We start from the raw sequence: 22,998 nt of genomic DNA on the forward strand, positions 1-22,998 counted from the left end.
GGACAGCATTCAGAAGGTGCTGGGCCATCAGACACCACGACAAATGTCCCTGGAGCCCAAATGGTGGAACGTGGCTGCCACACAAAGCCCAGACTCCACCCTGCAGATCCTGGGCCCTGCTCCAAACTCTCAGTGGAGGCAGCCTCACTGGCCAAACTTGGACAAGGTGCCGTCCCCAGGCTCCGCTAGCTGGACCAGAGCTGTGGGTCCAGGCAGTGTGTGAAGGCAGTTCGTGTCATGGCCACATACCAGCTCCTTGGACGCACTCAGCCAGCACGTGAGTTTCTTTGTCAGAGGACTGTTCTCAGGCTCCCACATCCCTGGGAATTCACCTCTCCCTCGGGCGTCCCATAATCAATAGGTGACAACACGAGGAGTAAAGTCATTACAGTCCCCTTCATGATCAAGACAACGAAGCGAGACCTACATTATTTATGGAGTTTCCCTGTGGGGCTGACCCAAAGTTCCCCCTAGGCCTTCGCTTTGTATACTCCCTTCTCATCTTGTCCCACTTCCCCACGCCCGTCCTGATATTTCCTGGTAACACTTCCTAACACTTTTACACACTCCCTCATCTCAAGGTCTGCTTCTGGGGAAACCAGTCTGAGGCCCACAGCCATGGCTGCTGGAGGTGCACAGTGGTAAATCAGGTATTACTACAGAAGGGGCCATGAGAACACCCCCACACTGCCCCGTCTTCTCCCTGATTTGACCCTTTCCAGACCACCCTGGTCTCCAAATTCCTGCCCTGATCCTGCCCTAGTCTAGGACCAGAGCTGGGACTCAAAACCAACTTTCCGGAAGATACACACACCTTCCTGTTAACCAGGCTGGTGAGAACACCCCCCCACACTGCACTGTAACCTGCAGAACCCACTGTCCCCTTTTTTGAATGTCAAGAGCACATGTGCCCATCTCTTGTCTCTGAGCTCAAATGCCCTCCTCCATAATTTATCAAAGATTAATGGCCGCGGTTCTGAAATCACATGTCAAGTCCCTCCAGGGCTGCAGGATGTAATTCATCAGGCTCAGGGCTCCAAGTTCAGTACAGCTGCTTGGGCTGGCTTTCCTGCCTCCTCACCTGTCCTTGACTTCAATCCCCTCTTTGCAATATTTACCCCACCCTTTCCAAGTGGAAGACCACTTTCCTCACTGGAGAAGAAGGAGGTAAAATAGTAATTAGACAAGCACTCCCCTTACTTTGACTGTAGCCCGGAATATTAGATCATTTTATCTAACCAATGCTTGCTTTTAATCCCTGCATGCTCAACAGAGATAAATAGGATTCCTCTTAACGTTCAGAACCCGTAGTTCATTCAATGCATTAGATCTCCAGCTTGGTTCTTACAGACAGGGACACACCGCCGCATTCAGCCCTTGCCCCATGTCATTTAGGGGACACGGGGGGCCATTTTACCCAAGCCTAACCTCCACAGAAACTTCTGAATCCCAGGCCAACTCTTTTGGGACCCAGCCTGCTGCCTCTCTCGCTGACAGCTATCCCTCCTTGATCCCTTGTCATCTCCCTTCTTAATAGCTTGACTGAAACATTCTTAGTCATAATCCTTGGCTCATACTTCCAATCCCCTTTGCTTTTATTCCTGAGGGCAGGGCTCATGAAATCACCTGCTTCCGTCACGTTGAGGGGAGGTTCCCCTGACTCCATCCTCAGGAAACACTCAAGGACTGTATGGTGACTAACATAACATAATTTTAAAAAAAGAAAAAAGGAAACACTTCCTGCAAGGTTAGCCCCCAGGCAGTTATCTTTAGGGTCATCTGAATATTTGAGACCCTGTAGCTGGAGGGACCCCCTGCTTCCCCCTCATTTCCTACTACTACTTTTCTTGCCATTTTGTACTATCCCCTATTTTTATAATAATTTTTTATTATATTATGTTACTCACCATACAGTACATCCCTAATTTTTGATGTAAAGTTCCATGATTCATTACTTGCATATAACACCCACTGCACCATGCAATACGTGCCCTCCTTAATGCCCACCACCAGCCTATCCGTACTATCCTCTTTTAATCCAGACCATAAGGGAGATTCCCCTGGTTTCTTTAGCTAAAATTCTCTTTTCCTTTGCAGCTGGATCAATGCTATTTTAAAATAGCAACAATGGGCGCCTGGGTGCCTCAGTCAGTTAAGTGTCTGCCTTTGGCTCAGGTCATGATTCCAGGATCCCAGGGTCCCACATTGGGCTCCCTGCTCAGCAGAGAACTTGCTTCTCCCTCGCCCTCTGCCCCTGCCCCTGCTCATGTGCTCTTTCTCTCTCAAATAAATAAATAAGATCTTTAAAAAATAATAATAATAAACTAAAACAACAACAACAATGTCTGGAAAAGTAAATGAGAATCTAATGAAAGCAGTTATCTGCAGAAGGTGATAGAAACGTAACAGAAGTGTTAAGGATGAGACTTCCCCACGCATATACCTTTCTGTATACTTTCTGTTGCTCAATCATTTAAATATTTCACATGTTTCAAAGATAAAATTAAATCAACAACTAAGTCTACAGAAAATCAGATAGAAAAAAACCAAAACATAATGCAAGTAACTTGGGACCTAGTACCCTGACTCCACACCCTTCATGAGATATGTTCCAGAGAGAAAAAAGAACTACAAAGAAGGCTCACATCTGACTTAGGAGGCTTGTTGTTAGTTGTATTTCTGGTGCAGTAATTCTAAAACGACTTTGTGTGCATTGCGGGATAGAGAAAATTAGTAAGTACATTGTTAAGAAGCAAGTTCTTACTGTGCGAGAAAGGAAGCGTCAATATGGAATGTGGGAAGAGGAGGAAGGAAGGACCTGTGGTGTTGGATTTGAATTGGAAATACCAAAGTGAATTCAAGATTTGGTTTTTTTAAGTATTGCCAAGCTCAGTCCACTGAGAAGGCCTAGGAATAACAATACCCCAACAATAATGAGCACACTGAGTCCCCAGATCTTGGTTTTTTTAAAAATCATTCTCCTTTAAAAGGAACAAGACGGGGCTCCTTGAGGACATGCCTGATTCAGCTGTAACACAGAAAGTACAAGAGGAGCCTAGAACCTCAGGTTATACTAAAGATTCAGAAAGTCCTGAAACTCTAATGAAGACATGACAAAGGGACCCAGGAGCCAAACTGAAGGGGCTCCCACTGACCAAATTTGGGACAATTTGAGCTTAACATTTGGGATTTGTAAATTCTTTTCTCTTAATTTATTTTAGGTTTTATTTAAATTCAAGTTAGGTCACATATAGTGTATTATTAGTTTTAGGGACAGAATTTAGTGATTCATCAGTTGCCTATAACACCCAATCTGAGCTTTAATATTTATAATGAATTATGACTTATTCAATTTTAAAAAAATCTTTGAATTCATGGTGATGTTCAAAGGCTGGAGAAACTCTATAAAACAAAGTCTGTCCATGAAGTAGAAGGAAAGGTAGAATGAGAAAATTATCATCTACCATATTTCAGTGTTACAATCTGCTTGGTGAAGGATCAGGGGTGTACTCTCTTACCGTTGGGTAAGAGATTGGTAAGATATTCATACGATCAAAATTAATCCCCTCAGATTACTTATTAATTTAGAAGTACAATGGAGAAACATGGCGGGCACCACTTAAACACATGATGAATTTAGTGTGATTAACAGCAGGACCAACTGGCATGAAATGACACCCAATGTACTACCCCACCCATGCAGTGTTCTTACCAAAGTATTTAACCTGAATTCAGTCAGAGGAAACAATCCGAGAAATGCGAACTGTGGAATATAGAATGCGCCACAACAGAAACGGCATAGATTCTTCAGTGAAAGCAGTTATCTGTAGAAAGTGATAGAAATATAACGGAAGTGTTAAGGATGCCATAGATTCTTCAAAGATGTCAATAATGAGAAAGACAAAAAATTGGAGAGAACTATTCTAGATTCAAGGACAATGAAGAGACTTGCCATGAATGATCTTTGAATGGGGTGGGGGAGAACTACAAAGGATATTCTGGAGACAATAGGGTAAATTTGAATATGAATGATATGTTATATAATATTATTTTGCTAGTACATTTCTCAAGTGTAATATGATAGTGTAGTTACATAGGAAAATACCTTTGGGGAAGTATTGTGCAAGTGTGCGGAAATATTTAAGGGGAAGTATTACGACATCTACAACTTATACTCCAATGATCCAGATATTTTTTTAAATACATATGTGTATAGGGGCACCTGGGTGGCTCAGTCGATTAAGCATCTGACTCTCAGGTCATGATCTCAGGGTCGTGGGATGGAGGCCCAGGCTCAGCACAGAGTCTGCTTGAGATTCTCTCTCTCCCTCTCCTTCTGCCCCTCCTCACTGATCTATAAATAAGTAAGTAAGTAAATAAATAAATAAAATCCTAAAAAAATAAAATACGTATCTGTGTGTATACATATGCACATTTGGAAAGAGAGAGATCGCCACGTGTGGCAAGTGTAAGTGAAAGGTACCAGGTGTTCTCTGTACCCTTCTTTCAACTGAACTGTAGCTTTGAATGTTTTCTAAACTGAAAGTTGAAGTAGGAAATTCTCAGGCCCCCCTTAAAACTATTCAAATCAAAATCTGTAGCTCTCCAGCATTTTCCATGGCTGGGGGGGGCGGTGTGAGAGCCGCTGACTTGCATCATTCATGAGGGCCTCTTTCACCCCTGCCATCTGCCCTCAGCCTCCGGAAGTAAGTCCCTCAAAGGCCACAGGGGCATCTGAGTCTCCACCAGACGCTGCCGCTCTGCCTCAGGAGCTCAGGCAGAGGAGGAGAGGGTGAGAACCTTCGTCCGAGTTTCTACGTAGCCCAGGAACCCTGGTCACTTTCAGGTCCTTCCAGCTCCCTCTAGGCCAAGGCTTCTCCCTTCAGGGAGTGTCGTCCCAGCACCTCTGCCCCCGGAGGCCCCCTGCTGCCTGGCAGGGCTGCATCTGAGAACCCCGAGGCCAGAGGCTGTGTTTTCCTCCCCCTGTGCCGGTGGGGCCTCCTTCAAGGGCCTGGCCTGGCACACCTTCCGTAAACATGGGCCTTCGGGCTCACCCGCACTGCATCCCGCACTGTCACCCTTGGTGGGGGGCGGTGAGAAAGCACATGAAAGGATTTTACTTTGTCTGGAAAAATCCAGAGGCAGAGGGTCAAAGGACAAAAGAGAGAAGGATGGGAAGGAAGAGGCTTCTCCAGAGAGCAGAGTCTCACTCACTCGGGGCCCTTTTTACATGCAGACACTGCAATAATACTCTACCCCTGGTGTCTCATGAAATCCAACCTACAGCCCAGCCCCCTGAGCATCCTCACTTTACACCATGAACTGCGAGGCCCAGAGAGGTTGATTACCTTGCCCAGCATCACACAGTTTGAACCCTCACAGTCTCGGACCAAAGCCCACAGTCTTTTTTTTTTTTTTAAAGATTTTATTTATTTATTTGACAGAGATAGAGAAAACCAGTGAGAGAGGGAACACAAGCAGGGGGAGTGGGAGAGGAAGAAGCAGGCTCATAGCGGAGGAGCCTGATGTGGGGCTCGATCCCATAACTCCGGGATCATGCCCTGAGCTGAAGGCAGACGCCACCCAGGCGCCCCCAAAGCCCACAGTCTTAACCGCTGTGCTGTGGCTTACTGCCTCCGTAGGGTTTTTTATTTTTTAATGTTTTTTTATTGTATGATGTTAGTCACCGTACAGTACATCCCTGCGTAGGGGGTTTTAAGGGAAGGGAAGGAAAGCAAGAGCTTAGTACTTACCAAGCACGTCCTAACGCATTATCTTGATGAATTCTCTCTGCAGCTCGGTGAAGTAAATCTTATCTTCCTTTGACGAAGCTGAGGAAACGGATTCTGAGATAAAGGAGTTCAGTTCAGTTCAGTCTTGTCATGCAAGCTAAAAGACACCACCATTTGCACTGTGCTCCGTGTGAACTGCTCTCAGATTCTGCTGGGGACCAGATGCCTCCTGGAGTTGTGCAGGGCCCAGAGCGACCTGCCCAGGGTGGCACTGCCAGTACGTGATGGTCCCAAGATTTGAGACCAGGGTCTCTCCGACCTCAGCCACTTTCCACCACACTTCCCTGCCTCCCCCATCCCCCGAAGTACTGTGTGTTGCCAGACATCTCTCTGCAAGGAGTAGAGCCTCCCTTGTGCAAGAAGTGTGCGTGTCCCCCCAGGGTGATCAGCTAGTGAAAGTGTGAGAACTTTGCCTTCCTGGGGGGGCAAGGAGGTATGTGGGGAGAGGGTTGAGGAAAGAGAGGCAGAGAAGCCTAGATGCACCTCCCCCAACCCGGCACACTTGGGTAGTAGTGGGCACAGCTAGAGTGACTGAGCTGTCCCAGTCTTCCCACATCCTGGGAACCCCTCAGCCCTGGCAAACAGAGATAGTCGACATCTTAGTCAGTTCCGGGTGCCGTAACAACATACCTTACACAGGTGGCTTAAACAGCAGAAACGTGTTTCTTACACTTCTGGAGACTGGGAAGTTCAAGATCAAGACGCTGGCTGGCTCGGTTTCTGGTAAGAACTCTTCCTGGTTTGCAGATGGTCGCCTCCTCATCGCGTGCTCACATGACTTTGCCTTGGCACAGGCACACGGGGGGTGGGAGGAGGTGAGTGGGGGGTGCACTCTGGTGTCTCTTAGAAGGACTTTAATCCTATCATGTCCTCCTCCAACCCAGATTACCTCCTACAGACCCTGTCTCCAGACACAGTCTCACTGGGGTTAGGGCTTCAACATCTGGGTTTCGAGGGGACACGGTAGAGTCCATAGCAGTAGAACACCTGCTTACAGCCAGGTTCCTCTTCCCGCTCCCTGGTCCCAAGGCGCCCCAGGGAAAAGGCTGTTTATTCTACCAGAGCAGCTAGGGAAGAGATGCCTGTCGCGGAGCTGACAGCCCCCGCTGGCTTCCAGGCCTGCACAGAGGGGGCCTCAGAACATTCTCCCAGGAGCTATGGAGGAACGGCGGAAGCTCATCAGTACACAAGGTCAAACCCAAATGCTTCTCCTGGTGACCTTCCTAGGTGCCCCATTCTGGAGGTGAGGGAGAGGTGTGCAAACGGAGTACAGACCAACAAGCCGTGTGGCTTCTCTGTGCCTCAGTTGCTTTACCTGTAAAATGAGGGTGACGATGCCTACCTCACAGAATGGTTGTAAGGGTTAAAAAAAAAAACCTCTGGATTTTGGGTGAGCAGCACCCAGCAGGTATCAGTACGTGGCGGCAGTACATCCTCTCTCTCTTTCATTCTGTGATTCGTACGTAAGTATTTACTGAATAACAACTCCGTTGTAGGAGCTGGGGATGCAGCAGTGAACAGAACAAAGTTTCTGCCTCCTGAAGCTGACATTGTGGTCTGGGGACAGAAAGAGACAAATAAATGTATAACAGCAGCAAAAATGTCAGAAGGTGGCAGAGACGGGAACGGCGGCCCAGAAGGGCGGCTGAGGGACGAGTCTGGAGTTCAGAGAGTGGGGTCAGGAACATGCACTCGGGGGCCCTAAGTCAAGGAGGTCTTTAAAGCCCGGGGACTCGATGGGGCTGTGGAGGGCAGAGGCAAAGAAGCAGCAGCTGAAGGGACTAGTAGGAGCTGCCAGCTGGTGCGGAGAAGTCCAGGGAGAGGGAGCCCTAGGAGCCCAGACTGGAGAAGATACAAGAGGAAAGAGGAGGAAGGGAGGATGGGGGAGAGTGAGCGTAGGCAGCTCCCAGTGCGGGGGGTCGTTGACCTTGAGGAAGTAGCCCCAGCCTCTGTGAGAAGCCCCATTGGCATGTCCCCGTGCCTTTTGTCTCTGGATCTCCCCAACACATAACCGATTCTCAACCCAAACCCACCAATTGGAAAGCAGTCGGAATGCCCGTCTGCGCACGGCTGGGGCGAGGGCCAGGGATCCCCTGACTTGTCTGGTGCTCACTCAGGGCTCCAGAAGCTCCGGCGATGGAGAGCCCGGCGCCCCAAGTTCTCCTGTCTCACAGTGTCAGTGCACGTGTCCTGCAAGGCTTCTGATGACCTCCCACGACAGGAGGGTCATGTGGGCGCTCCCAGATCCCTGATGAGCCAAAGGAAAGGAGAGTAAGCGCTCAGGAGCAGGACAAGGACAGGGCTGAAATGGAGGAGGGCGCCGAAGTCATTGAGCAATAGCAAAATAACAACAGTAACAACGGCAATCAGGACCCTACAGAGCTCTCGTGTGGTGCCGGGCCCTGGGCTGAGAGCCACGCACCTGCTGACATTGTCCCCGGGCTCGGCACCACTCAGTCCACCCTGGGTCATCCCGCAAGGATGGCCCACAGACCCCACTTCACATGGTGAGCTCCAGGGCTGGCCTTCCTCAACCAGCACGCGAAGCTTTATCATCGAAGGGACGAGAGGACCGGCACGGCAATGTCAGAAGACGGAGACAAAGCCTGCCCGGCTCTGCCCTCTCCTCCGGTGCCTTCCACTCCTCTGCCACCTGGCTGACCTGGGCCTTCCCCTCTGCCCTGCCCACATCACCGTCGCTGGCTGCGGGGCGCTCGGCCAGCAACCAGAGTGCTCTCGCCCTTAGCCGGTGCTGCCACGGAGGCCGACGTTTCCTGAGCTCACTCCTGACCCTGTCAGCAGCCCCTCAGCCAGCCTTCTCCCAGAGGCAGGTGCTTGCATGGTATGATTTTAAAGGACAGAACACACCCACATGACCATATGCAGACACACACACACCCATATGCCCACATACATATGCACAGTCCCATATGCACACACACACACACGCCCATATGCACACACACACATATGCACAGGCCCATATGCACACACACACACACACACACGCCCATACACACATATGCACAGGCCCATATGCACACACACATGCCCATATGCACACACACACACACAAACACACACGTGTGCCAATATGCACACACACTTATGCACATGCCCGTATGCCACAGACACACACACTCCCATATGCACACACACACATACACAAACACACCCATTTGTACACACACACATAAACATACACTCCCATATGCACACAAACACACATATACACACATGCCCATACGCACACACAAACACACACACACACACACACACACACGTACACATACAACCCCTTTCTAAAAAATCTCCCCCACTGGCTCACCTCAGCACCTGAAATCTGACCAGGTTAAGGTCCAATGGAGACCTACGCAGTTGTGACGGTCTGTTACTATAAACACTGTGCCGATGGGAAGCTGGGATTTAAAAGCTGGGGCAATGGAGGGATCAAATGTGCTGGTGGAGGGAGAAGGAGGTGGGACAAGCTGAGTCTTTCCAGAGGAGATACCACCCTGGATGGTAGGTGGGGGGAGAGGGGCAGGATCTCCTGAAAGGGTGGAAGCCAAGCATGGGAAAGGGAAGGAGTCAGAAAGATCGTTCTCTGTTCTCCTAAAAATGTGGTTTAGTGTAGTGATTGAGTGTGACATCAAACCAGGGCTCGAATCCCAGCGGTACCATTTGCTAATTATGTGGTCTTACAAAACTTACTCAATCCTATTAGCTCCATTTCTACATCCTTAAAAAGAGTAGAATGACAGTACGCATCTTGCATACTGTTGTCTGGAGGCTTCAACAAGGTAATCCATGAAAAGTGCTTAGCACAATTCCCAGCACTGAAAAAATGCACAGTAAGTGTTTAATATTATTAATATTTAACTGAAGCCTGCTGCCCACCTGCCTCCACCACCAATTCCATCTGTGAGCTTCCTCTGGAGTCTGCCAAGGCTCTTAGAGTTCATCAATGCTCTGGGTGTGAATCACTTATAAACAGAAATACTGTGTCTTCTGTTTGAGGAAAACATCTCCCCTTCTTTCGGTGGCAACATCTAATGATCCCCTGAGTGAGGAAAGTGTGGAACGCAAGAGGACAAAAAGCCTGGCTGTGCCTGCAGCAGGAGGAATGTGTCCCAGCAGCGCACCCTGCTTTCCCTGAGTTTGGCTCCTGTTCTGATTTGGTGTCATGCAGAAGAAGGAGCACTGGGGAAATTTAAATTGGTACAACCACTACAGAGAGCAAAGTACTCTAATAACTCTCAGATTTCCAATTGCACATCCCCTTTCACCCAAAAACTTGGCTTCAGTGATTTTTTTTTTCAGATACACTCACACACATGCAAAAGGACGTAAGTGTAAAGGTTATTCACTGAAGGATTCTTGTTACAACAGAAATTGGAAACAATCTAAATATCCATTATTTGTTCAATAAATTATGGTCCATCCTTACTGTGGAATATTAGGCAACTGTAGAAAAATATGAAGAGATTTCTATCAACTGATTATGAAAACATCTCAAGACCCACTGTTCAGTGAAGGAAGCAGAGTACAGAAGACTGTGGGGAAAATGAGGAAAAGCCATAGAGTCCCGTATCTAGTTAATATGCTTGAAATAACTCAGGAAGAAAACTGAAGAAATTATAATATTGTCTCAGAGGAAGAGGACCAAGGAGCCAAAAGACAAGACAGTCACAGACTTCTCTTTTATATATTTTGAATTTTGAAATGTTGAAAATATATAGATTTTTACTTAAAGCATTGGACCTGGAGTCAGACCTGGGTTCCAAACGCAAACCCACTAGTTGTGTGATGTGAGGCAGGTCACTTTACTCTCCGGGAGCCTTGGTTTTTCCATATGCAAAATAATGGTGAGAATAATACTTCTATCATAAGTAGGTGTGAGCACTCACTGAGACTGTGTTTAAAATAAAATACCCCATCTGGAAATGGCTGCTACAAAGACAGCTTTCAATAAATGTAAGATAAATATGAATTTATTTCCTCCTACTTGCCTAGGACAGCACTGCAGGGTGGGGCTAGGGACTGACAGCACATGGAAAGTAGAAAGTGTCTATCTCCCAAGGAGTGGAGGGTGGCAGGTGCCTTCACACATGTGTGCTGTCCATGGTTTGCAGTGGGCAGTCCCTGTCTGTGGGTCATTGGATCCTCAGTAAGGATCCTGTGACATAAACAAGACAGAGACGCATGACGCTGGTTTACACTATCCCAGGGAGCTATATCAGGGGCTCTGTGTTATTAATCAAGCAGACATGAATAGAGAGGCAACATGTCAAAGTTGAGAGTACATGGTTCTGGGGAGAAAACAGAACAGATTCAGGTGCTCATTGAACCATGCTGAGCCTCAGTGTGTGCGCCCACACTGTGGAGATCACCCTAATACTTTGCAGCATGTTAAGTGAAGTAGGGCTTCAAGCACTCAGACAAGGAAGTGGGAGAAGCTCCATCCAGGGAGCTACCATTTTTGTGTGGGATTATTATGTGAGACGTTAGCATGGATGGGTGCCCAAAATATGCCTTAACAACTCATATAAAGAATTTCAGCCTTCAAAGACCTCACAGTCTAATAAGAGAGACAGACAGACAGATAGAGATAGAGAATAGATGCCAATAGGAGCACAGTTCTCTCTCTCCAACCAAGTTCCTCTTAAGTAAAATCCTGGTTTGCACATATGTACTTCTGTATATTATGGTCTCATTATACATGCAACCTGAGTTGCTCCCATTGACTGTGATTAAAAAGTAAGGACATGGGGGGATGTAGGGAGGAAAGGTGGTAAGGCAGACGCAAAGCTGGGGAGATCCTTGGAAAGATACAGGAAGTTGAGGAAGAGTCACATGGGGCCTCTGAGGAGCTTCCCTTCCATAGCATGTATGAGGAGGAGCACAGCAGACATGAATCAGTGAGGCTGATGGCAGGGACATTGACATAAAGTTATCACAGACAAGCGTCCTAGGGAGGGGAGCTGAGAAGTGTAACTTCCATATGCTGAGTACCTCACATGCAGGTTCCCTTACTTTTTTTCCCCTTTCTTATTAATTACTCTGGAGGCTGAGTCAACAATCCTGAGTTGTAAAGCCGAAAGGCACTGACACCAGCATACTGGTAATAGCAGAAGATAGCGCACGTACTCTGCTGGGAACGATCTCATCTCCTCTCTGAGACAACACTGAAAGCAGGTACTATTTTTATCATCACCATTCTACAGATGGGGCAACAGGCTCAGAGAGATTACGGCATCATTCCTGCCCAAGGTCAAGCGGCTACCCCGTGCAGAAGCCGGGATTTGCAACCAGGTCTGTTGGATGACAAAACCCACGTTCTCCCTCACTGCACAGTAGGTTTTAAATATTCTCGTGCCTGCTACGAAGCTAAAGATATTTAGATGTGGTGGTGGTGGGCTAGGAATCTACATGTAATAAAATGTTGCTGAGTTATGCACAAAGATGTGCCAAAAGATGAGTATTTGCAAAAACTGTTGAAATCCAAGTGAGGTCTGTACTGAGCCAATGTTAATTCTCTGATTTAGGTGATACACTAGATACCACGACTGGCAGCAGTAGGTCCTGAATCTGTTGGCGCTCTCTGGACTCTCTGCAACTTCTTATGAGTCTGCAGTTTCTTCAAAGTGAAAAACTGGGGCACCTGGGTGGTTCAGTTGACTAAGCGTCCAGCTCTTGGCTTCGGCTCAGGTCATGATCTCAGGGTTGTGAGATCAAGCCTTTTGTCGGGTTCCGTGCTCAGAAGTCTGCTTGCCCCTCTCCCTCTGCTCCTCCTTCCACCTCACTCGCACTCTCTCTCTCAAATAAATAAATAAATAAAATCTCTTTTAAAAAGGTGAAAAATTGAAAATATATACACATACACATCCATATGTACATACATACATATAAAAACATTTGGTTGAAAATATAGGGCCCGGGTGGATGTGAGGAGATTCTAGATAGTTCCTACCCAGTAAAGAACAGCACAAGGACATGAATGTACAGTGGTAGCCTTCCTCCCAAACCTAAGAAGCATAAAATACCACAGCCGCCCCTTATTGAGTAGACTGTTATCGTCGGGTAAATTTGTTTTAAGGAAACCCAAGTTTTCCAGCCTTACTTGTCCAAAGAGGGCTCACAATTACAGATGTTACCCATGTCTTACCAGTTTTTATACCTACTTGCTATTACAGAGCTTCTACCCAACCCCAAATTCTACCAAGTGATTGCTGGGAGGTTTCTCCCAGCACAAGGTTTCTCGCACAAGCCCACTAGTTCTGTTCATTCCCATCCCATCTGCAGATGCCCTCCGTCCTCAGGCACTCCAGAGCATTGCTTCCCAGGGGCCCTTCCACCAGGTGTGAAGGTCACCAGGGCTTGGACCCAAGAAGCCACCTCCTGGTATCAGCAAAGCCAACCAGGTCCTCCAGAGTCCCCTTGGCCTGAAGGCCCTCAGCGTTTCATGAAGTAGCAGGGCAGATGTCTGCTCCAGGCCATGCTTGGTCACCTGAGCAGGTCACCAGACCACGGCAGCCCACGTCCAGCAGAGCCCTTCTGAAAATCACTCCCGAGTTCTCCACTAAAAGATTCAGAGATGATTGCAGAGTTCTGAGACACAGTCCTAGTAGGAACTAACATTTACTGAGCATTTACTATGTGCCAGGCCCAGTGTCAAGCAGTTCCTGTGGACAAGCTCATTTAATTCTAACCGATAGATTGGCTGCTATAACAAAGAGACCTGACAATAACCCAGGGGCTTAAAGAAGTTAGAAGTTTACTTCTTACTCACATAACATCTGAGGGAGGCTTCCTGTTCAGGAGGCAGCTCTCCTTCAAGCAGAGTGTTGGTGAACCAGGCTCTCTCCATCCCCCAAGACGTGGCCCTCATCCTCATGGGGAAAGCTGTTGCTGATCTGTTTGCAACAAGTGAAAAGGAGAAAGGGAGCATGGAGGTGGTATGCTGATTGCCCTAGGGCCCTGGGTCTGGCAGTCCCCTAATCACTGCACCCACATTCTGTTAGTGGGAACTACATCACATGGCCTCACCAAACTTCAGGGAGACTGAGAAATGGATGCCCACTGTGGAAGAACAGTGAAAAAGAGGGAAACATGTTCCGGTGGACAGCCGTCAGCCTGCTCTCCCCTCCCTCACACTTAGTCCCGAACATGCTTGTCTGGATAAATGCTCACCCTCGATCATAGCTATCTGATCCGACAGACTAATTTTAGCCATTAAGGTAGAGCTGGACCCCTTTCAGGTAAAGTGTGTGTTTTGCATGTTTTATTAACAGGGATCTAACGGAGATCCAAGACTTAACCCAGAGATACAGCTCTAACAAGGTTGGGGAGCAGGGCAGACCTTTTCAAGGGGCAGCACAGTCCAGGTTTTAGAACAAAGAGGCTTGGATGTGAGTCCAGGGTCTTCACTTAGGAAGATCACTGAACCACCACCACCCCCCAGCCCTCAGTTCTCTGCAGAAGAGAATCCAGGAAGATAATGAATGTGGCACGGACTATTAAACTAAGAGGTGCTGCCAGGTCTAGGATTACTTTGGTCTGAGGGCACCTGCACACCCTGTCACCAGAGGTGCTTTTAGGGGAGGCCACAGGTTTCCTTCCCAAGGCCTGGGCTTGGGATGAACAGGTTTCCGAAGGTGAGCCTGAAGGAGCTCGGCAGGAACGCTCGTGTGTGTGTGTGTGTGTGTGTGTGCACGCGCACACGCGCTGCCAGGCCAGCTGGGCAGCTAGTCGTTTATCCACATGGATGACTTGATTTTTGATTGAGTTAACAAGTACTTAGTGAACACAATTTCCTGAAGGCCTGCAGTAAATTGGATGCTATATAGGTATATGGGAACCCTATAAATTTTTACAACCCCGCATTCTTCAAATATTGGGATAGTATAAGATAGCTGAGGAGGAAAGGGAGGGAAGAGCAAACACTAGGAAGGAGGAGCCATGGGAAGGCAGGTGAGAGGAGAGGGAAGGATGGTTGGTCCTTGTTTCCAAGCACCAATGAGTATGTTCACCAATGAGAACAAACCAATCCATTGTGCAATTTACTAAAATACATAATCTGTCCTCCTCTGAGTGCTTCTTAAGTGCCAGATGCCATGCTAAGCATTTTCTATACACTATCTCTTTTAACTCTGACAACCCTGAAGACTGACACTATTACTGTGGCACTCTTGTTAGCCCATTTTACAGATGCAGAAATGGAGGTAGATGTTAAGCAACTCACACAAGGTCATGCAGCTAGTAAAAGGCACACTTAGGTTTGAAACCCAGGCCTGATTCTTTTTTTTTTAAGACTTTATTTATTTATTCGACAGAGATAGAGACAGCCAGCGAGAGAAGGAACACAGCAGGGGGAGTGGGAGAGGAAGAAGCAGGCTCCCAGCGGAGGAGCCGGATGTGGGACTTGATCCCGGAACGCCGGGATCATGCCCTGAGCCGAAGGCAGATGCTTAACGACTGCGCTACCCAGGAGCCCCCCCAGGCCTGATTCTTGACACTGTACCCTAACCACTGTGGCTGACTTATGCTTGTCGACCCTAGGCCTCAGTGTCCTCATTTGTGAAATGGGGCCATTACAACCATCTCTGTTTGCCTTATAATGTTGTTGTGAGGAACCACTGAGAAGAGATTGCTAAAGAGTTCTGTAAATTTACACAGCCTTATGAAAAGGGATTAAACAGCATTGCTCCAAGTTTTGCTAAGATTATTCTACTTTAGAGGACAAAACAGTTAGGAGTAGCAAGATTAAAATAAGCCTCCTGTGCTCAGAAACAGCTTTGGCGGAAGGATGTTGTTGACTCACCTGGCAAAGAACAGTTCCAAGTGGAAGAGCTCAGAGTTGTTTTACCCCTGACCACCTCATCAGAACATCTAGGAATCAACAATGCAGGAATCATGCTGTGAAGACTCTCAGCAAGGCCTGTGGAAATCCCCACATGGAAACGAACTGGAGGTCTCTGGCCAATAACCAGCCCCACCTTGTCAGCCGCATGAATGGGTCACTGTGGAAGTGGATCCTTCAGCCCTCGTCAAACCTTCAGATGATGTAGGCTCAAGAGAGACCCTGAACCAAAAACTGCTCCAGAATCCCTGATCTATAGAAACTGTGAGAGATAATAAAGGATCATTGTTTTAAGCCACTAAATTTGGGGCTAATTTGTTACACAGCAATGGATAACAAATACATAGTCTATGCTATTTCATGGCTTAAGTATAAGGTTAAGGGATGTTAATCAGAGTTCTTGATTCCAAGCAAGAAAAACCAATTCTGGAAAATGTAAGCCAAAGGGGAATTTTCTGGGAGGGCCCACTGGTAACCTGGGCAACAAAACTTCAGTCCTGGTTCAGAAAAAGGAAAAGCCAGGTAGCCACACCTCCACGGCTCATCCACACATTCTGTCTTAGTTCAGGCTGCTGACAGAATATCAGAATACCATAACAGAATATAACAGAATACCATAGACCAGGGGGCTTACAACAAATGTTTATTTCTCACAGTTCTGGAGACTGAAAATCCAAGATCAAGGCGCCTGGTGAGACTTATTTACCTGGTTTCAGATGGCCATCTTCTTGTGGTATCCTCACATGGCAGATAGCAGAGATTGGAAGCAAGATCTCCTGTGTCTTTTAGGGTCACTAAACCCATTCAGGAGGGCTCCACCATCATGACCTAATTATCCCCAAAACCCCACCTCCTAATACTATCACATTGGGGGTTCAGATTTCAATATATGAATTTCAGGGGGACACAAACATTCAGTCCGTAGCACATCCTCAATCTACTGTCTCAGAATTCCACGTCGGGAGTGATAGTGACATGGATCATGTCCCAGACCCCAGGCTACACCAAGGGCAGGTGAGAAAGACTTTGCCTCTTTGGTATTATCACTCTCTGAGACTATTCCGAGTGGGGAAAGTTGATTTCTTAAAGGAAACTGGGGTGCTGTTGGAGAAGGGGATGGGATTCTGTGCAGCCAAAATCAATAATCGTCCAGCCCAGGGGTCACTGCATGGTGTTACAAAGAGGGAGGCCTCAAATATCGAACCAGACCACATGCAAGCAGTGGGCGAATGTTTTACATTCCTGATCTCATTAATCCCTACAACAGTCTTTCAAGGAGGGTAGCATTGTACCCCTTATCCAGACAAGAAGATGGAGCTTCAGACACATTAAGTGACCTGCCCAGGTCTTCATGGGAAGTGATGGAGCTGGTTTTCAAGTTCAAGTCCATAGGTTGCCAGAGTCCTTACTTGTCCCATATTGCCAGGCTTCCAAGACTGCACCCCACAAGAATGGAAACATGTTTGCTTTGATGAAATCAAACAAGTTGAAAAGAGTTAATTAAGGGAAATAAACAAAGGCTGAAGTAGGGTGGTCACCTTATCTGCTCTCAAGGGGGAATATATTTGAGTCATATCTGACCAGCCTGGCCCAGAAAGAAGAGGGTGGTCATAGGCAGAAAGGATAGCACAAACACATTAAGAAGGACATCTTCTGGAAACTGAAGCTTCCCAAGAGCTCAGGTTGTGTGACTGAAAATGGTCCACTTCTGCCACCTAGCCACAAATGGCCTCTTCAGCCAGAGCCCAAAAAGCCAACTTTGGGGAGGCCCCATGGGTAGGTACAAAATGGGCACGAGCAAGATGTGGAGATTTTCCTAGTAGATTTCCCAAATGATCAAGGCCATCAATGGGTCCCCTTCTCTGTCACACACTCTCCTTATGTTTTTTGGGGTTCCCAGGGACAGAATGGTCAACCTCTCCCTGGATCAGGTATTAGGCCCTTCCCTAACGCCATCCCTACTCTTTACCCCACTTAGGAAATTTTCTACAATCCCATATTTACCCACTTCAGCATTTCCTAAATATTATTCTCAATTTTATGATTGCATCTTTCCTAGTTCGTTAGGAAAACAAATGTATTCCTACCCACCTGGTTGGTAGATAATTTAAAGCATATTCCTGTCCTCGGGCTAATGTTTTTATGACATTATGACACTAACTGGCTAGTATTGATGTTAGCTTTTTGTTGGTCAGGAGCCATAACATCTCTACCAACTTAGCATAGGCTAGAATAAGGCCAACATGAGAAAGATTACCTGCAGGTAAGAAAATAAATGAGGGACCACCATGATCCAAAGCACATAATAACCAGTCAAATATGTGCTAAGCAGATGAATAAACATACCTGTGTAAGGCTTTAAAAAGGGTGAATAAAGATGACAGTTCTCATAAAAGAGTATTCCAAGGCTTTTGTATTTCAAAGACCAATAAAATTTTTTGTTTTGTTTTTTAAATTGGGAAGGGAAAAATCAACAAGTAAGGACATTTTAATAAAACTATCCTCTCCATTACCATTCTCTCATGAGATAACAGACCCTTTGACACTAGCAAAGAGGAAGGGTATGATCACAGAATGAAGGAAAGTCTTTCCAGAGAAAGAATCATTGGCACATTAGATAGGGGTCTTAGTCATACATTATAGAGTCTCTCTCTAGTGAGTTTGAGCACAAAATGATATATTATGGAGGCTAGATAGTCATTGGAAGAGCTGAAGGAACAGACTGTAAGCAGGAATTGCATAATTGACTCCCCACACCATGCCACAGAACCAGCCTACGTGGAAGCTACCAGATCAGAGAGCAGCTGCCACCACCGGTGGGTCCTGGATGACTCATCTCCTCAGAACAAGCATTAGCCTTGTGTCCTGTTCAACTCCCAACATCACTCAATGCCAAATCAGAGTCCTGCATGTGTTCAGCTGATTGGCAGAACCTAACCATACCTGGACCTCATCTGCCAAGGGGTCTGGAAAATGTAGGTTCAGTTTTCAGTCTCTGCAGTACAGGACAGCACGTGGGGCTGGAGAAGGGACTGAATAAATCAGTTAACCGCTGTCAGTGAGCTCTTGCTGCATATTCATGAAACACATCAAGGCCTGATCCTAGACCACAGAATCAAATTTGGGCATGAAAGCCATCCTGAGGGATTTGTGCAGTCATGCTTTATTGAGAAGGTTCTGAAGGTCAACGGACTCAAACAAGAAACTGCTGAAAGCGTGACTCTTCTTGTGAAGAGAGTTTGCTGCCTGGAACCATGGCATTAACCACACCGCAGCAGACGTCTGTTGTATTCATGGCTGTCCAGCAACTTTTGAGTAGCTTTTTCCCATATTTGGGAATGTTTGGTTGCAGTGAGTCCTACCTCTCCAATATTAAAGTCAGAATTCAAATTTCCAGACTCCTTTGCAGCTAGAATTCAGGACGTGATCTGAACTCTGACAATCCAATGTCCCCACTTGATATCTGATTCGGAAATGGGTGGCATGAAGAAGCGGGTAGCACACGGAGTTTCCATGTGTGCTGACATGAACAGCTGCAGAACCTCAGCCTTCAGAGGTGGTGGCTGGTGTTCAACTCAGAAGAAGCAGTGGGGCTGCAGAAGTGGCTGCAACCTCATGCTGGGTTCCCACTACCCAGGGCTCAGTAGTAGCAGCCACAGCAATACTGCTTTCCCCATGGGCTGGTTCAACAGCACCAGTGTTGTTTCTGGAAACTTAACCTCAGCCCTCCAAATGATTGTTTATACTTCAAGATAAAATCCCCTGTCTACAGTCCTCAGCCAGAGTGGATCCTGTTGTCAGCAACTGAGAGCCCACCTGATGTGCGGGGTGAGCCAGGAACACCTGACTCTGCATCCATGGCCTCTCCACCACACGGCAGAGTGAGCCTACAGCAGAGAGTCTACCTAGGCTTCATCCCCATTTCCTTCTTGAGCCAGGTGCACACAAGGAGGGGAGAAAAGTACCCTTTCCCTCTGACTCCACCCATTCCAGGAGCTCCTGTAGAACAAGAGTGCTCTTCTTCATTGAATTTTTTTTTGATAAGCAACATTTTGGGCAGAACAGGTGTTCAGTAAATGTTTGATGAATGAATGAGTGAATGCTTAAGTACACGCTAAAGTTATGCCCAGGTGGGTCCATAATCCAGACCTGTGCACTGCTCTTTAGAGTATCCACTAGGCACGCATAGCTACTGAGCACCTGAAATGTGGTTACTACAACTAAAGAACAGAAATTTTATTTATTTTTTATTTTTTTAAAGATTTTATTTATTTATTTATTTATTTATTTATTTATTTATTTAGAGAGGGAGAGGGAGACAGAGAATGTCAAGCATGCAGGGCTCAATCCCAGGACCCTGAGATCATGACCTGAGCCAAAATCAAGAGCCAGACGCTTAACCGACTGAACCACCCAGATGCCCCTGAATTTTCCATTTATTTCAATTGACTTAAATTTTAAAATTTATACCTAATTTCATTTTGGAAAACATTTACCTTGTTTAACTTGTTATATAAGTATACTTTTTAAGCTGTAAAATTTATGAAAGTTAAATATTGACCAAATATTTCCAACAAAAATTTAGCACATGTTCAATACAAATTGAGATATGCTGTAATTATAAACTATGTACCAGATCCCAAATACTTTATGAAAAAAGAATGCAAAATATGCCATTAATATGTTTTATATTGATTACATGTGGAAATTAGAGTATTCTGGATATATTAGGCTAAACAAAATATATTAACACTGACTTCACCTGTTCCTTTTTACATTTTTGTGTATGTGTGATTACTAGAAAACACAGAATCAAATATATGGCTTTCATTACATTTCTGTTGGACACCGTGAATCCATACGTTGGCGTGAGTGTCACTCAGCAGGCGGATGGGGGGCCAAAGACACAGGTTGCCTCTGAATACTGGAGCCTGTAAGCCTACAGACCCAGGCCAACCCTTTCTGCTTATTCCCCCGCCAGCTCTAAACCCAACAGAAGGAAGTTTAGGCAGGGGCCCCACAACATGTATAAGAGCTGAAGTCACATGTTTGGTGTTTTAGGAACCAGGCAGGTGGCCTACCAGGAAAGGGGCCAGAGGTAAAGTCATTTCATCCAAGGGTGAAGAGTCTGAAGCTAGAGAGGCAAGAGCTGTGCTCATTAGCACTAGAGCCAAAGTTGAGCACTAAGTCTCCTAACAGCCCCGCCCCCAAACACGCCAGCCTGTGGCTTTAGGTGCTGGCAAACACATGCCAAGCAGGTGTGATTTCAGAAAGGAAGGATCCACCCTCCAGAGATGGGCAGCCTGCCACCTACCCCCAAGGCTTCCAAGCATCTCTTTCCAGGCACTGTGAGCCCATTCTGACGAATTAGAGCGGGGGCCAGAAGGCAATCTGTGCCAGCACAGAAACCACTGTAGCTTCTATGCACAATTCCAGAAGACCTGAAACTCTTAAAATAATGTGTTCCAGGGTAGGAAGGAATACGAAATAAAGATGCCTTGGGCTGGTGTGGAGAGCAAGGAAGAGACTGGGACTCCAGGAGGAAAAGATGCTCTTAGCAGCCCAATCCTGAGTCAAGGAAGTGGGGAAGGCCAAGGCACCAACCAGGAGGACAGGACACAATGGAAGAGGGAGGAGGTGAAAGGGCCCCACCCTGAAGTCACGCTTCTAACAGAAAGGGAAGTGAACCTCCCTACTTTATCATGTTGAACCCAGATAATTTTCACTCTGGAAGCACAATCTACAAAATGCTTCCCTCCAACCTGCCCCATCACTACAATTTGACCAAACAAAACCATTCATACCCACATCCAAATTTATCAATCTGAGCAAAATACAGTTAGTAATGAAGAAAGGTAATTTTCATATTTTATTATACAATATTGTTTATTATAGAAAAAGCTTTCATATCTTTTAATTAAATACAAAAGCAAAGTGTTAGTGTTGCCAGAGAGATTGTTTGCCTGCCCTTAAAAAAAATTAACAACACCTGTTTGCAAACAAAAGTATTGCTAAAACTGAGTCAAATCCTTTATTCTCTTTCCAGGACCAAGTCCACTAATCTCTTTTCTATACAGAGTCTAACACATAGTAGAGGGTGAATAAATATTCATTGACTGAATGGTGTGTTCTTTAATACCCACTGTTTATTTCCTGACCCTAAACTGGATCTTGATTCATGAGGTAAAATCCACCCCACCCCCATTCATAGGGTAGCCCAGTGTCCTTTCATTGCCTTTGATACATCACATTGGATTAGAGACATTTGCCTGAGGGGAATGACTGAGGGTTTCAGAGAGTAAAGGAAACCCTCAAAGGCAGGCACAGTGACTCAGTAGAGGCGGGAAGATGTAATAGACAGATTCGGGGAAGCAGAGGCTGCAGGAAATGGTGGCAGAAAAAGAAGTCAGAGAGACTGAAAACTCACACAGTTCCAGATAAAGAGGTAAAAAGTTGGGTACAAATGTTAATCTTGAAGTTTCTTTTCCATTTTGATGATTTATGATGGAGATAATAGCAGAAAGAGAGGAAGACAAGGCAAGGATGGGAAGACAGAGAGTCAAAGGAAGACAAAGGAGACAGGTGGGCAGCCAAGCATGACTGACCTTGAACCCTGGTCCTCCCCTCCCCTCACACCCACCAGGCTGAGCTCCTTAACGCCTCAGCACCCATGCTTACTCTTGGCTCCTCCTGTAAGTCCCGCTGACATCCTTTACTCCCTCACCCAAAGATGGCCGAAACCCTCTTTACATGTCCCTACCCTCTCTCCAACAACCTCCATGAAGCTTTCTCACTGCTCCAGCCCACACTCCGCTGCCTCCCCTCTCAGCTCCTAAAGGACATCTGTTCATCCCACGCCCACATGCCCTAACCACAGGGCACTGCTGTTTTGGAGTTGACCCTCAGCCCATGAGCGCATCTTGACTCCCACAAGAGAACTGTGGGTTTGTCAAGCTCCCAGTTCCATCTCCTCTATCCCAGGATTCCCCGTGATACCCAGTCCGAAGCTGAGTATCACGAAGCACTCAATGAATCCCTGTGAACTGGCCAATCCCCAAGGAGTGCCAACAGGGCAGCCTCACAGTCCACTGGTCTAGGAAAGAGCCTCCTGAAGGCTGGCCAAGCCGGGCCATCTCCTGGGCTCCTGCGCCCCCTGCCGGCCAGGATGGGACCTGTTCACAGGACCAAGCGGGTCACAATTGTGATCCCGACCCCGGGGAGGCTGGCCATGGCACCCCGGCTTCGCGGTGGCCGCAGGCACCGTCAACGGGTTCTGACAAGACCGATGGGCACAGCCAGGAGCACCTTCTGCATTCTTCCTCTGTGTCCGGCCGGGGGGGGGGGGGG

This window comes from Ursus maritimus, unplaced genomic scaffold (genome assembly GCF_017311325.1).
Source record: "Ursus maritimus isolate PB19 unplaced genomic scaffold, ASM1731132v1 scaffold_29, whole genome shotgun sequence".
In the NCBI taxonomy this organism is placed as follows: Eukaryota; Metazoa; Chordata; class Mammalia; order Carnivora; family Ursidae; genus Ursus; species Ursus maritimus.